Source organism: Psammomys obesus, unplaced genomic scaffold, assembly GCF_907164565.1.
Source record: "Psammomys obesus unplaced genomic scaffold, mPsaObe1.curated_primary_1811, whole genome shotgun sequence".
Taxonomy (NCBI): Eukaryota; Metazoa; Chordata; class Mammalia; order Rodentia; family Muridae; genus Psammomys; species Psammomys obesus.
The window spans coordinates 43,041,516-43,055,806 of record NW_026585644.1 but is presented as its reverse complement, the minus strand read 5'-3'; positions in this window follow the sequence as shown (position 1 = coordinate 43,055,806).

The following is a 14,291-nucleotide window of genomic DNA, read 5'->3' as shown; positions in this document are numbered from 1 at the left end:
ACCATAGAGGGATGCTGCTTGCTGGCTTGCTCTCCATCTCACTCACAGGCTCTTGCTCAGCTCACTTTCTTATACAGTCCAGTCCCATCTGCCTAGGGATAGTGCTGCCCATAGTGGATACCCCTATATCAATTGTTAATCAAAACCATCTCTTACAGACATGGCCATTCTGATGTGGACAGTCCCTCAATTGAGACTCCCTCAGATGTCCCTATACTGTGCCAAGTTGACAGCTGAGGCTGATTAGAACAGTTATTGCAGGTCTCCATGTTAGGCTTAGTCCTGTAATGTGTTTGACAGCAGAAGTAACCTGAGGTTGCTCTATTGTAATAGTCAGTTGTCCACTTTGCAAGATCAAGAATCACCAAAGACACAAGGCTCTGGGCATGTCTAGGAAGAAACATCTAGATGATGCTAGCTGTGGTTTTTGTAGCTTATCAAAAATCATATCCTTTAAATTTTCTTGATGTCATTCCCTTATTTGATTGTCCCAGCCACTCCATAAGATTGGCAATACTGTCTCATTCAGTTCAGGAGCAGAGACAACGAGTATCCCAAGACTGCAGCCTAGTCGAGTGGTAGTGTCAGCTTTCATCCTTAAATAGGGACATCCTTGGTGGATCTTGTAACGCAAATCTTCACAACACCCACCAAGAGGGCAGAGATTGTTTTAACACCTCCCAGATCACTCTGAAGCCGGGTGGGTTTGAACTTGGTGTGAGTATTTAATGTAGAAAGGTACGCTGACAAGGAGCATGGATCATCTGGAGAGAAATCCCATCTTGCTGTGAACATGTGGTTGATAAACGGCATGGCAGTAAACAGTGGGACTCCCTTGAAATCATGTAGACCTTATCAGGCACCTACAGACCAGAAGCCTTCTCCTCTTTGGTCAAGGAAGTCTCCTGAATGGGGCTTGTGTCTCGACATCAGCCAATAAGAATAAAACTATCCCACTACATTCTTAGAACGTTCTCGTATCTTCATGACGAAGTCATCCTAGCTCAGAAAATGTCACAGTTTAAAAGAGAATTGACACGAAGAACAGGACACACACACTAAACTTTTTATAGATGTTCATCTATTGATAGATTCCCCAAATGACATCATATTTTGGCTGTTATAAATAGTATTGAATAAACATTGGGATGGAATCTATCTTCTACATACTGATTTTCCCCTTTTGGATACTTAGTGGTAGGATTACTACATCATGCAATTTTTAGGTTTTTTTGTGAAGCCTGCCTTCAGGGTATTGTCCTAAGTAAAACATGCCAGGCACACACACACACACACACACACACACACACACACACACACACACATCAAACAACAACAGCAAAAACAAAACAAAAAAAGAACACAGCATGTTCTCTGTCATTTACAGAAGTAGTTAGCTGCTTTCATGAAAGTCAAGAGGATCATTATTAGAGGCTGGGAAAGGGAAGCAGGGATAGAGGGAGATTGGTTGCTAGGTACAAAATACAATTAGATGGCATCATGAATAAGTTGTAGTGTTCTGGAGCTCAGAGAGGTGACTATTGTTAATAAGAATTTGCTGTGCCTTCAAAGTACTTTTAAGAAAATATTTTGGATGTTTCTATCGCCAGGACCTGATAAACGTCTGAGGTGAGGGTAGGCTAATTATCCTGATGTGATCATACTGTACATGTGTATCAAACCTCATTGTTCCCTGTAAGCATACACACCTCTGTGTTGGCTAAAATGATTTTAGAGGGGTTGTATTTTTAGGGTCTAGTCACTATGGGTGCACACAAAGAGCTACTGAGAGTGGCAGAGTTTTGGACAGAAGGGAGACATGAAAGACTGGGGCATTTTACAAATTAGCCCATTTCCTTGATAACTTGGCTTTGAAGTTGGTCCAGCTGCTACCAAGCTGGGGAATTATGCATACAATCCCATTACTCATCCATCCTCCATTCATTCATTTATTCACTAATGTTGTTTGATCTCTGTTATAGTTTGAAAAGGAAATCTCCTTCCTCAAGCTCATGTATTTGAACACTTGGCCTCAACCGGTGGTGGTTTGGTTGCAGGACCTTCAGGGCCTAGCTGGAGGAAGTGGGTCACTTGAGAGAATGGGTATTAAAGGTTATAGCCAGTCCCACTTCCTGGCCCTAGCTCCCTGCTTCCTGGTCTGCTGACAAATGAGAAGTTCTGCCTGCCATTTCCTCTCGCCACAGTGCTCTGTGCTCTCTCAGGTTGAACCGAAATTGACCCTTCCTTCTGTTAAGTCGCTTCTGTTAGGTATTTGGTCAGAGCAACAAGAAACTGCAGCAGATTCAAATGCCCTGCCTTCAAAGTGTGGCTGTGCCCCTTGAAGGAGGTGGAGTTCCCTGGTCTACGGGGATGTCAGTTTGCCATGAATGAATGCCTGGGAATGCCTGTCTCAAAAACGCTTGCCATCCAGAAAGTGGGTTAGTTGGGCTAAAAGATGACCACAGCCTTTGGGCCAGGTCCTCTCAGAGTACCTATTTTTCTATTGGCTGTGAGCTTTGGCCATCCCCATGAGAATACTTACTATTCAGGAAGCATACTCACATGAGCACTGTGTTTCTTTAGCTCTTGGCCTTTTCATACATAGCTGCAGGCCCTTGACACTGCAGCCAGAGGCTTTCCCTGAGGTGATCTTGAGTAAGCTTTGGAACAAACAGGTATAACTTCTTGCTGAACTGGGTGAAGGAGCTCTTGGAAGCAAACTTGCTCCCCAGCCACTGGCCTCAGCACCTTTCGGGTCTTTGGCAAATGCTACCCTCCTTGTGTTTAGCACCTTATCTTCAGCTCTCAATGGGGCTTCTGCAGCCTCTGGCTCTCCCCGACTCCACAGCTCAAACTGTTCCTGAAGGGAGAAAAGACTCAAGAGGGAGCCCCTTTGGTGTTTTTCCACACTCAACTGTATTTGCATAGATTCTTCTTTTATCCAAAACAAAGGGCCCAGGTATCACCATTCTTGAAAATGCTTGCTGGGATAATATTCTCTCTTAAGGGGTCAGCATCATCCAGTGACTGCTCTTCACCATCCAGATTGGGGAAATTTGCGGTATCCAGATGCAAACTGATGAGGACTGAAGACCCACGGGCATGTGATAGGGCTGTCCTCAAACCCCGGGACTCATGATCACTCTTCTTCCTCATCAGAGCCAGTCCCACTGCGCTACCACCCACTCCAGAGGCACAGCACAGTGGCATGCACCGTGCTTATATTCATTTGCCAAAGGAGCATAAGGAATATTGTGGCTGTAGGTCAATTCCTGTTTTGAAATAGGGAAAAAAAATGCATCTAAGGATTTGAAAACACAAAGAAACTGGTTTAAGGACGTAAACTTTCACCAAATTGCCTTAACAACCATAGAAGCTAGAAGGCCCAGTGTAAAAGATATTTGTCTAGAGCCTTGTTGATCTCATTTTGTGGGCAGAATAAGAAAATCCTTTCAATTGAAAATTATTTATCTTTATTTGCACTGATTTGCTGCTGCCCATCAAAAGAACTCCCTATTAGTAATGGTAAAAGAATTTTTCCCATGATCCTTTGAGTGAGATGCCTCCCTAGACTTCAGGGTAGAGTTTGCAGACCTTTGACTTTGGGCTGGCATTGAAACTTTCCCTTGTGCAATTGGGTTTTCCCTGAAAAGATGCTTCCCTATGACCTGCCCAACACTTACTGGCTTCATAGTGCTTCCCTCTCCCTGGAAGCCACAGTCACAAGTGTGAGTTGACTAATCAAGTCCTGTGCCTTGATGTCTGCCCTGATAGAGGCTACGTTTGCAGAGGTCAAAGTCATGTGGCTCAGAAGACAGACTTTCAGCTGCTTTTCTGGCATGCATTTTGATCAGAGTGATTTATCACCCCAATGTCACAACTGGGTCCAGGCCTTTTTGCTTCCTCTACTGAATGCCAGACATGACTATTGGGATTTGTGGGTTTGAATTTATGCTTCATCTACTTTATAAGAACTCAGGTGAAATTTATGTGATGGCAGAAAATCCAAATGCTTTATTTAATCTCATTCTCCTTCAACCTCATGGAGAGGTGACTCCATGGAAGCTGGGGTAAGATGGCATGGTCTGGAAGAAGGCTGAGTTGTTTGTTGTATAGTGAGAGATGCCAGTTGGCAGAGGAGGAGGTGCTGGACCACCTGCTCTTTTTGTCAATGGGCTTCACCTTTGAAAACAGCTAGTTCTTCTCTAGCGATCCTCAGGAGGGAGTCTAGTAGCAGCCTATGATCTTCCTGGGAGCTACAAAGAACATGGCAAACACCGTAAGCATTTGGATCTCCTTCGCTGCTCTTGCCAGAAAGAATTTGAGTCTGATATCAGTCTGCAAATCTCGGAGAGTTGGGTCTTTGGTCAGGACTGTCAGAGGCAGGGTGGCTCTCTGCAGTGATTTTTGCAGAGTGACCGTCGTGCTGTTGAGGCCGCAGGCACCCAGGAGCTGTGCTTAAGTTTTTCCACAGACCCCACTATGCTATGCTGTTAGTCAGCTGCAGGCCAGTAAGCTCAGCACTGAGGACTGCCTTCCTGCATTTTTTTGCCCGGATACCTGATGTCTCCAGGATCTGACTCAGCCTTCCTGGACTCACTTAGATTGTAGTTTCCAAAGTGAGTATTTTCTACCTGAGGTCCGTCCCAGGGGAATTGCCTGGTCCTGAGTGTTACTGGAGTTGCTGGATCACAGCACAGGCCTCTGCAGCCCTCACAAGCCATGTTTGACCACCCGCCTTCTGTACTTCAGCTAAAGAAACAGGTCATAATGGAAAGCGGGGAAGAGAGATTTATCCGATGTGACCACATTAGGAAGAGGAACAAATAAAGTCCAATCAAGGTACTGGCATGAGGTTTGGTTTTAAGTAGAGAGTACGCCGTGTGCCTAGCTTAGCAGTCTTGGTCAAGTGTGCTTCTGCCCATGACTGACCCACCATTGTCTGTCTCCAGTCCACCCTGTATGGTGGTCTGATGAGTTTTCAAAACCTCATGAAATCCCTGTCTAGGAGACAAGTTCCTCCTCTGACTGGCAGGAGATCTGTCTTAGCCTTTTCCTTCTCCCAGCATGACATGCCAGGAGAAATTCAAATTCCTGGGACACTACTGCTTCAGAAGTCCGATAGCCAAAGAGACAGGTATCTATTTTTAGAGCAGTGGTTCTCAACCTTTCTAATGCTGCCACACTTTAATACAGTTCCTCATGTTGTGGTGACCCCTAACCTTAAAATTACTTTGATGCTATTTCATAACTATACTTTTGTACTGTTATGAATCATAATGTCAACATCTGATATGTGACCCCCCAAAGGGGTCATGACCCACGAGTTGAGAACTGATGCTTTTGAATATCTTCCTCCTGCCAGGATCAGTTAGACTAACAGCAACACAACAGGTCTTTGTAGATGAATAAATGAAGAAAGGCATAAGGAGAATGTGACTCCCTGCCGTTTTCCAGGTCAGTGTCTGGATTCAGACTGTGAGGAGGTACCACGGGTGCCTGAGCTACCTCTCAACCTCCCCTCCCACGCCAGTTCAAAGCCCTGGGACACAAGAGTAGGAGTAAGAAAGCCAGAGGAGCCCTTTGTTCAGAATGTTTCTTAAGGCTGCTGCCTGGTCCAGTAGAAGGGAAGAGGGATGACCAAGGGGAAAAACCCTCAGCGTCTGCATCCTGTCTTTGTTCATCCCAGGACAGGCTGACATTATAAACAGTGATACTGCCCTGACTCCCTGGGATGATCCTCCAAGCTCAAGGATCCCAACGGGTTCAGAAGAAAGGAGCTATCTCCGAACCAAACCTCTTCCACTAGGTTGAACATGCTGTGCCCGCAAGAGTCAGAGGTAAGGATGGTGGCACCACAACCTCCTGATGAGTCATCCTGGGATGCTCACCTGAAAGCAGAATTCAGAGGAACTGGGGCTGGAGGCTGGTTGTATCCAACCAGGCACCTCAAAAATTCCCCAGAAAATTCTATAACCAGACTCACCGTTGCTAAGTCAAATAAACACCAGAGATAGAAAGGAGATGAGGGCGGAGGGGCATTACCAGTCAAAGGGATACAGTTTGGCCTACATGTCCCGGGTTTTCTTTAAAAGTTAACTTGCAAAACAAAAAGGGAATTCCAAGGGAATGTCTGGTAAGCCAGGGGCTCGGGAAATAATTATTAATAGGCCGATCTAACTGTGTCCCCAGTTGTCTACATACCTGGTTACACAGAACCATCTTTACAGCCAGGGGTTTAGCCCACTCAGATGGTGAGGTGCAGTGACAGCCTTTCCATTTCACACACTCATGTCTGTGTAGGGGGAGAGAATAGCCTCGAATAGCTGGATGTCCAGCTGTTTTGCTGTGCAAAGTAGCAGCCTGTGGGCACTAACTCAGATACTGTTTCTTTTTTTGTAGACATAAAGCCTCTGCACAAAGAAGGAGGCGTGCTTCATTTTTCTTTCTAGAGCAATGGCTCTCAACCTGCAGGCTGCGACCCTTTGGGGGGGGGCGTTGAATGACCCTTTCACACAGGTTACCTATCAGATATCCTGCATATCAGATATTTACATTATGATTCATAACAGTAGCAAAAATTGCAGTTATGAAGTACCAACAAAAATATTTTATGGTTTGGGGTCACCACAGCATGAGGAACTGTATTAGGGTTGCAGTGTTAGGAAGGTTGAGTACCAGTGTTCTAGAGGGTAGAGAGTCTGGTACATCTATGGAACTCAGAAAATGATCTAAAGGCCCCCATGCTCCTCAGGGAGAGGTTGACTCCTGCCTGTGGGCTTGCCACTCACAGGCTTGTGTGAGTGACTCGAGAAGGTGTGTGCACAGTGGATGCCAGGGGTTTGTGGCTTGTCTTCACTGAGGACTACGGTGGGACAAATTTGTTTCCCGGCGTTAAGAAGAGGTGGGGCCTGTGATGAGTGATGGGACAAATGATGACATTGATAAAGATTAACTCTTTTTATTGCAGGAATGAGTCCCACTATGGTGGGACTGGATAGGTCACCACCAGATTGGGTGTCTTTAACACATTCAGCTTCCTGTTTCTCTTTTGCTCCCTCTAGTACACCATGCACCTATTGAGCATGCGTGCATCTCTTCTGCATTTGCCTGATCACCGCACTTGCCTCCTCTTTTTCTGTGTGATAGCTGTTCTATATGTGCATAAGTGCCTCCATCTTTTCCTCCATGGACGGAACTGTAGATGGCTACTCCAGAAACCTAATAGATGCTGGTACCCTCCTCTTGGACCTCAAAAACCTTGAGCTAAAAAAAAACCATCTTTCCTTTATAAGTTTCCCAGCCTCTGATAGTCTGTTGTAATAATAAAAAATAGGAAAGGAAAGTAACCCGGCAAGGACCTGAGGTTAAGCTAAAAGGCTTTATGTGGCCTTGGGCTGAATTCAGAAATACCTGCTTCTTGTTCACAGCCAGGGCCTCAGTTGATTGTTAGAGCTTCTCCAGAAAACTTACAAGTTGTTCTCCAAGATGGCGGTTCCCATGTGACTTTTTCTGCTGAGCATATCACTAGGGGAAGCTTGAGTTCCCTGACCAAGCTACTGAGGATGTAGCCAGCTGGTAAGTTTAAGAAGCAGTTTTTGGCTCTCGCTTGGAGATCTCCAGGCCTCCTGCACACTGCCTTACCAAACTCCAAGATGAACTGTCTTAAGAAAGACAAGTGTTTCTTCAGAGTGTCTCAGGCTTATGTCCTACTACAGTCTATCCCAGAGACAGCCCCCGGTGACGATCAGCATCACTCGGCAGTGACACTGGGCAGGTGGATTTGGAATCACGAGGATTCTTGGGACCCACTTGGGAAAACCTACAGGGTGGAGACTGAGGAGTAGGGACGAGCCAACAGTAATGAAACACTTCTACCAGGCATTTCTCAGACACTTCTAGAAGGAGGGAGCACTGAGAATCCAGGAGTGTGTACTGTGAACCTTACTTTCTTCGCTAAGAGCTTTGGAAGACCATACTTGACTGCCAGGGAGCGCTTCTGCTCCTTATAGGCTTTCAAGAATCGGGTCCCTTCCTTAAGCGTAACCACCCTCTTGCATTTTTGTACATGATCATCTGGAGAGAGTCACAGAATATATCCTCAACATGAAATAGGCTGCAAATAGCTTTCCTGTGTATTCCAGACTCCCGACGATCATAGATGCAACTCACAGCAAGCTCAGAACTGTTGGAGATGGGTGAAACTGTGAGGTTTCACCCAGAACTCACCAGACCTCAAGCTCCTAGAGGGGGGTTTCCTGAGCTCTCATGCTCTTACACCCAGGGGAAGAGAAAATGATGTGCACGTCCCTGGAAACTACTAATGTTCCCGCATTGTGTGAAAGGCCGAAAAATTGCCTTCAAAAAAAGCCCTCAGAGTTGAGGCCAGAATGAATGCTGCCAGCAAGACTGAATTAGGTAATGGGAAAGACTGTGTTTGGTGCCAGTGCTGAGGCAGGAAACCATTCATTCTCCTGCAACTAATCTCTTTGTTTACATTATTCCCTTCCCTCCTCAACACTGCTCCAAAGAAGCTCTGTTTGTTATGTTATGTCTTATGTGATGTTATATTTGTTTCGGCCACGTGCCAGGAGTGGTGACACAGGCCCTTAGTCTCAGCACTAGGGAGACAGAAGCAGTCGGATCTCTGTGAGCTAGAGGTCAGCCTAATGCAGATGGTGAATTCTAGGATAGCCAGAGCTATCTGGAAAGCGCCTTTGTCAAAAACAGCAAAGAAATAAGCAAACAAAATTCAGTCTTTAGCCAGTGGCATTGGATGGAAACGAGATTTAGCTCAAGAAGCCCCACTGTTCTGACTCATAGCAGATACAAAATGAAGGGTAAAGCCAGCCAGTGTCCCCAGCTGGGATGTACCTACCTGCTCATCCCGTGGGGACTGCCCTGAGAGCTGTGGTGACTGGGGGGAAGGAGAGACCTGATTTTCGCCTTCTTACATTTGTTTCCCTAGCTTTTAGCACCACGATTAATGAGTACTCAAGTGACATGTGATTTGCAAGGTGAGAGGAAGAACAGGATGAGGAAGAGGAGGAGGAGAAGGACAGACTTCCTGGGTCAGGTGGGTCAGAGCCACAGATAGCTGATTAGAGGTGAGGGAGGCCCTACCTTCCTGTCACTGTGGCTCAGAACTTTTAGACCTATGAGGTGCCCATTTCCTAACCAGGTGAATCCGGTTTGCTTCTTCCATTTGGCCTCGGGACCCCTAGTTCACCACTGAGGGAACACAGGATGTCTTGCTCTTTTCATGGGTCATTTTCCTCTCTCACTTGAAGAATCAACTGGTTCATTTTCTGGCTTCATGCCTTGTGCCTTTCCTGGGTATCTATAGTGTCACCCCTTTGCATTATCTGTCAGATTATTATCAAGGAGAGAGAGACAGCTCTAGAACTACTTTGTTTACTGGCCAACTAGAGTAGTGGCCACTCTGTGTAACCTGCCTTGTTCTGGAGAAGAACTATCTGGAGGATCTCAGAGCCCTGCCCTCCTGAGCTGCCAAGGATATGCAGCATAGCACATGCCTTTGGGGAATGAAATGGCCCATCTTGTGTGAAATATGGACACCCCACCATACTTTACATTTTTGGCTCAAACAAAAATAAAACCAGTACTTTTGTTTTTGTTTTTTAAAGCCTTATTTCAAGGGTTCACTTTCTCACAAGCTGCTAACTACACACCCTGTACCACCCTCTCTAAAAGCTTCACATAACTGCCTTTGAAATTAACAGCCACCTCTTGTGCTCTTCAAGTTATTTGAGAAGTTGGCTTGGTGGGGAGGCCATAAACTTTCTATACCCGTGATTAGTCAAGGAGACCACATCCCACCAAATCCCCCAGTGTTCCCAACAAAAAGTTACTTGTGACCTAAGTGGCAACTTTCCTTTCTTGTCTGTTCATTCTAACTTCATTCAGTTGGCCCTGAGCGAGCTGTTCTATTCCTGTCAACTCATGTTATTTACCGAGGCCTGTCAAGGGGAGCGAAGTGGAGGCTGATCTTATGTAGGAAGTCTTGAGACCCATTAAACCACCTTAAACAGTCACCTATTGTGACCTTGGCCCAGCTCCACATGTGGCAGTTTTCCCTGTACTGTTTGGAGTCTGGAATACTTTACTTATTTACCATTGAAAATTTGAAGGGAGAATGGCTTCTGTCACTGCAAAAGCTTTGGACCTGGGGAGCCAGGGCCGAGTCAGTGGTCCAGGAGATTTTTGGGCAAGGATGTGAAAGCAAATGATTAGGTGGTGTTGTAGGGGGGAGGAGGTGAGGGTCATGAAACAGTTTTTTTTTTTTTTTTCTAGTTAAGAGTCATTCCAACCAGTTAGGGAGGATAAAGAGAGGGTGAGATCAGATGTCTGTCTGGATGGAGAAGCCACACAGTGCCACTGTGGGCCTGTGATTATTTGTATGATAGCTGAATAATTCATATGAAGAGGAACAAGGCCAGGTGTCCTGAAGGCATGAAGCATTATTGCATAGTTTCTGCAGCATTAGATGAAGGGGCTGTTTAATTGATCTCACACAGTGCCAGGGCCAGATGCACCACACGCCTCCAGAGCTCTGAGTTAGGGGAGGAATGGATCCTAGAAGCTTCATTATGTGCACTCACACTCCCGGCTTCCTCCGGCACTCAACTTGGATCTCCAAGCTCTACTGAACCCCTTCCCCTCCAAGCATCGGCTCCTGGTAGAAGAGCAGTTAAACTCATCTAGGACAGATTGTGGGATTAAAGACGGATTCCTAATAACTGTCCCCTGGAATCCAGGAAGGAAGCTGGGTTCAAAATTCACGTTGGAGGAAAGGATCATTGGTTTCTAGGTTTTAAGACCCAGGTTTCTCATTGGAAGAAGGAAAGGCTTTTTACTTCCACCATTCTCAGACATTCTCTGATATTCAGGTCACCAAACCTATGCACACATCATTTTGCACTTCTAGAATGTGCTTTGCCTCTCCACATCTCATCTGCTATCACACAGCATCCTCATCCAGAGACAGACAGTAGAGGGACCATACAGAAGCAACCCAAGCTGGGATCAGGGAGGCTTCAAGGCCAGGATCGTGTGTTCTCAGATGGGGTTGAACTAGGTCATCATTTCCTTTGGTCTTAGATTAGTTTTTATTGCTGTGATAAGCACCATGACCAAAAGCAACTTAGGAATGAAAGGTTTTATTTCTGCTTACAGCTCTATGTCACACCCCATCACAGAAGGAAGTCAGAGCAGGAACTCAAGAAAAGAACCTGGAGTCAGGAACTGAAGCAGAAACCACGGAGGGATGCTGCTTACCACTCTGCACCTCCAATCTGCTTTCTTACACAACTCAGGACCTCCTGGCCAGAGTTGACTCCACCCGCAGTGGGCGGGGTCATTTCAAATCAATCGCATAAAGAAAATGGTGAACAGACTTGTCTATAGGCCAGTCATATAGAGGCATTTTCTCAATCGAGCCGCTCCCTTTCTAAATGGTTCTACCTGGTGTCAAGTTGCCATAAAAACTAACACAAGTTCCTTTTGATCCTCCGGCACAGAGACCCCAGCAGCAGATGGTACCCAGCCACATATGCTAGGGAAAGTTTTCTGCTCTGTCCCTTCCTCCCAGACTTCTCAGCTTTTTATCATAAGCTTGGAAGATATCTCTAAGATCTCTCTAAGATCTCTCTTGAAAGTCTAGAATACAACATATATCCATACATACACAGACACATACGCACAAAGGATAAGACGAAATCTCAAAGAATTGAAGCCAACAGACCTGTGTCCCTGGCCTTAGAATTACATTTGGCCATGTGAGAGATGGGCCCTGGCACCTGGGCTTTAAACAACCCTCAAAGCAGATTTTAAATGCAGAAAGTGTCCTAGCTGAGAAGTCCAGGTCAACTTTAGAAATTAGATGCTTTCACAAGGCAGTGAAATGAGGGAAGCACCAAGCAGACTTGTCATGTGATTTCTTCGCCTTATGGAGGCTGGCCTGTGGTGATTGTGCGCAACATGTTTTGGGAACATGACTAGAAATCAACGATTTAAGATGTAATGAAACAATTTGCTTTGTTTTGTTTTAAATCTCAGACTGACACACAAACCACATCCAAACGCAAACAGCTTGTGGCTTAATTGATAGGTCACTGCCAGCAATTCCCTAGAGGCAGGCAGAAAGCAGTGCTGGTCGCCCACTTTCCTCTGGGGCCCCTAGCTTCCTCTGTGGACTGTGCTGCAAGCAGAGCTGATCCAGCCTCCACACAGAGGGTTGGAGACTCGGAGCAAATGGGATAGACCGGGGCAGAGGACAGCGAAGGTCAAAAAGGAGGTCAAACCAATAACTCAGGCCAAGGAATTTATGCTCACAACCAGGCTGAATTTATGGAGAGAGAGCCACCGGGCTCCCAGTGTCCCATTCTCCAACACACAAACACAAGAGAGCATCTTATGACCCTGAGGCAAGTGCTTCCTGTTGTCTGGGGAAGTCTGGTCATACTCAGCAGCACATGCCAAAAGTGATAAATCTTACCTATGACTATAGTTCAGGATCAAGTGCAAGGCAAGGAATTAAGTCATGTCCCTGCTACTCTCTCTCACAGTCTACAAGCCAGACAAACACATGACTCACTGCTGTTTAGACAAGTCTTCTTCTCTTTTGTGCATTCTCTCCTGCCTTCCCCTCCCTTCCCGTGCCTGCCTGCTAGACTCCTACAAGTACTGCAAAGCTTATCTCAAATAGCACCTCACTGACCTCCCCCTTACCACAATGAAAGCGTTCCCAGTCGGGGCCAGCAGAATACATTGCTTGAATCTATCAGTTGGCATTTTTCTTTTCTTTTGTGTGTGTGTGTGTGTGTGTGTGTAACTGATATTTTCTTTTTTTTAATTTAATTTTTTTCTTATCAGTTACATTTTATTAACTCTGTATCCCAGCTGTGTCCTGCTCCCTCACTCCCTCCCAACCCCACCCTCCTTCCCTCATCTCCACCGTGCCCCTTTCCAAGTCCACTGATGGGGGGACCTCCTCCCCATTCATCCGATCCTGTTTTATCAGGTATCTTCAGGACTGGCTGCAAAGCTCTCCTCTGTGGCCTAACAGGACTACTCCTCCCTTGGGAGGTGGGGAGGCCAAAGAGCCAGTCATTGAGTTCCTGTTAGAAATAGTCCTTGTTCCCCTCACTATGGGAAACCAATTGGTTACTGAGCTACCCCAGGCCACATCTGAGCAGAGGTTCTAGGTTATATCCGTGTTTCTTTTCCAGTCGATCGTAAGCACACGGAGCGTAGAGACTGGGTCTTTTGTTTCTCATTAGCCCAAGCAACATTTCGACATCCTGCCCTGTTTGGAGGCAGTACCCAGTAAATGTCGTAGATTGGGCCTTATCTGAGGGTGGCAGTAATTGTGCAACTCTATGGCCCTCTCAGCCTGTCGGCCAATCCTTATCACATCTTCATCTCTTCTGTCACCAAACGCTGAGCAGAGCTATGGTCTTCCCTAGACGCTCTCATCTCCTTTGAATTATGGCTTCTGTGTGGGGTTGAAAGACCCTTCAGCCTGTGTTACAATGGACAATCCTCTTCAGGATATAGTGAACAAAAATTGATTCCACTAAGAACAAAACTAAGGGGTACGTGTGACCCACATCTTACAGCATGTGAGTAAATAAATTCATTCATAGGATGGATCATTTGTCCTCGCTTAACGTTCATCTTTACGAGGGAGAGTTTTATGTTTATGGCTCTGAGTCCTTAAGAACAATTAACTTGGTTGAGAACAAAATAAAAAATGTAAACTTAAAATTAAATTGAGAACAAAATTAAAAACACAATGGTAGAAAGGCCCTAAGTAGTGTCACAAGAACTTTGTTTTGAAGCCTGGCTTCATTGCTCCACGGCCACACAATGTGATGGTTATTTGTTTATTTATTATTTATTTATCTGTCACTGGACTAAGTCTCAGGGTGACTGGGCATTCGGTCAAATGTCATTCGGAGTATTTCGGTAAGAATGATTTTGGGTGAGTTAGAACGTTTAGATGGGTGAACTCAGGAAAGCAGACGCCTGCCCTATGGTGATGGCTACTGACCATTAATTTGTCAGGATCTAGAATCACTCAGAAGGTCAGCCTCTGCACTTACCTGTGAGCTGTTGAGGAGTCGTGGGGGCAGCTGAGGCAGAACACGCTGCATCTGATGACTTCTGGTGCTGGTTCTGCTTTCCCTTGCGTAGTCTAGAGCCCGAGCTCACAGAGTAGAAAAACTCCCAGGTTGTGTGGCTCTTTGTACTTAATTAGCCCACCCTAA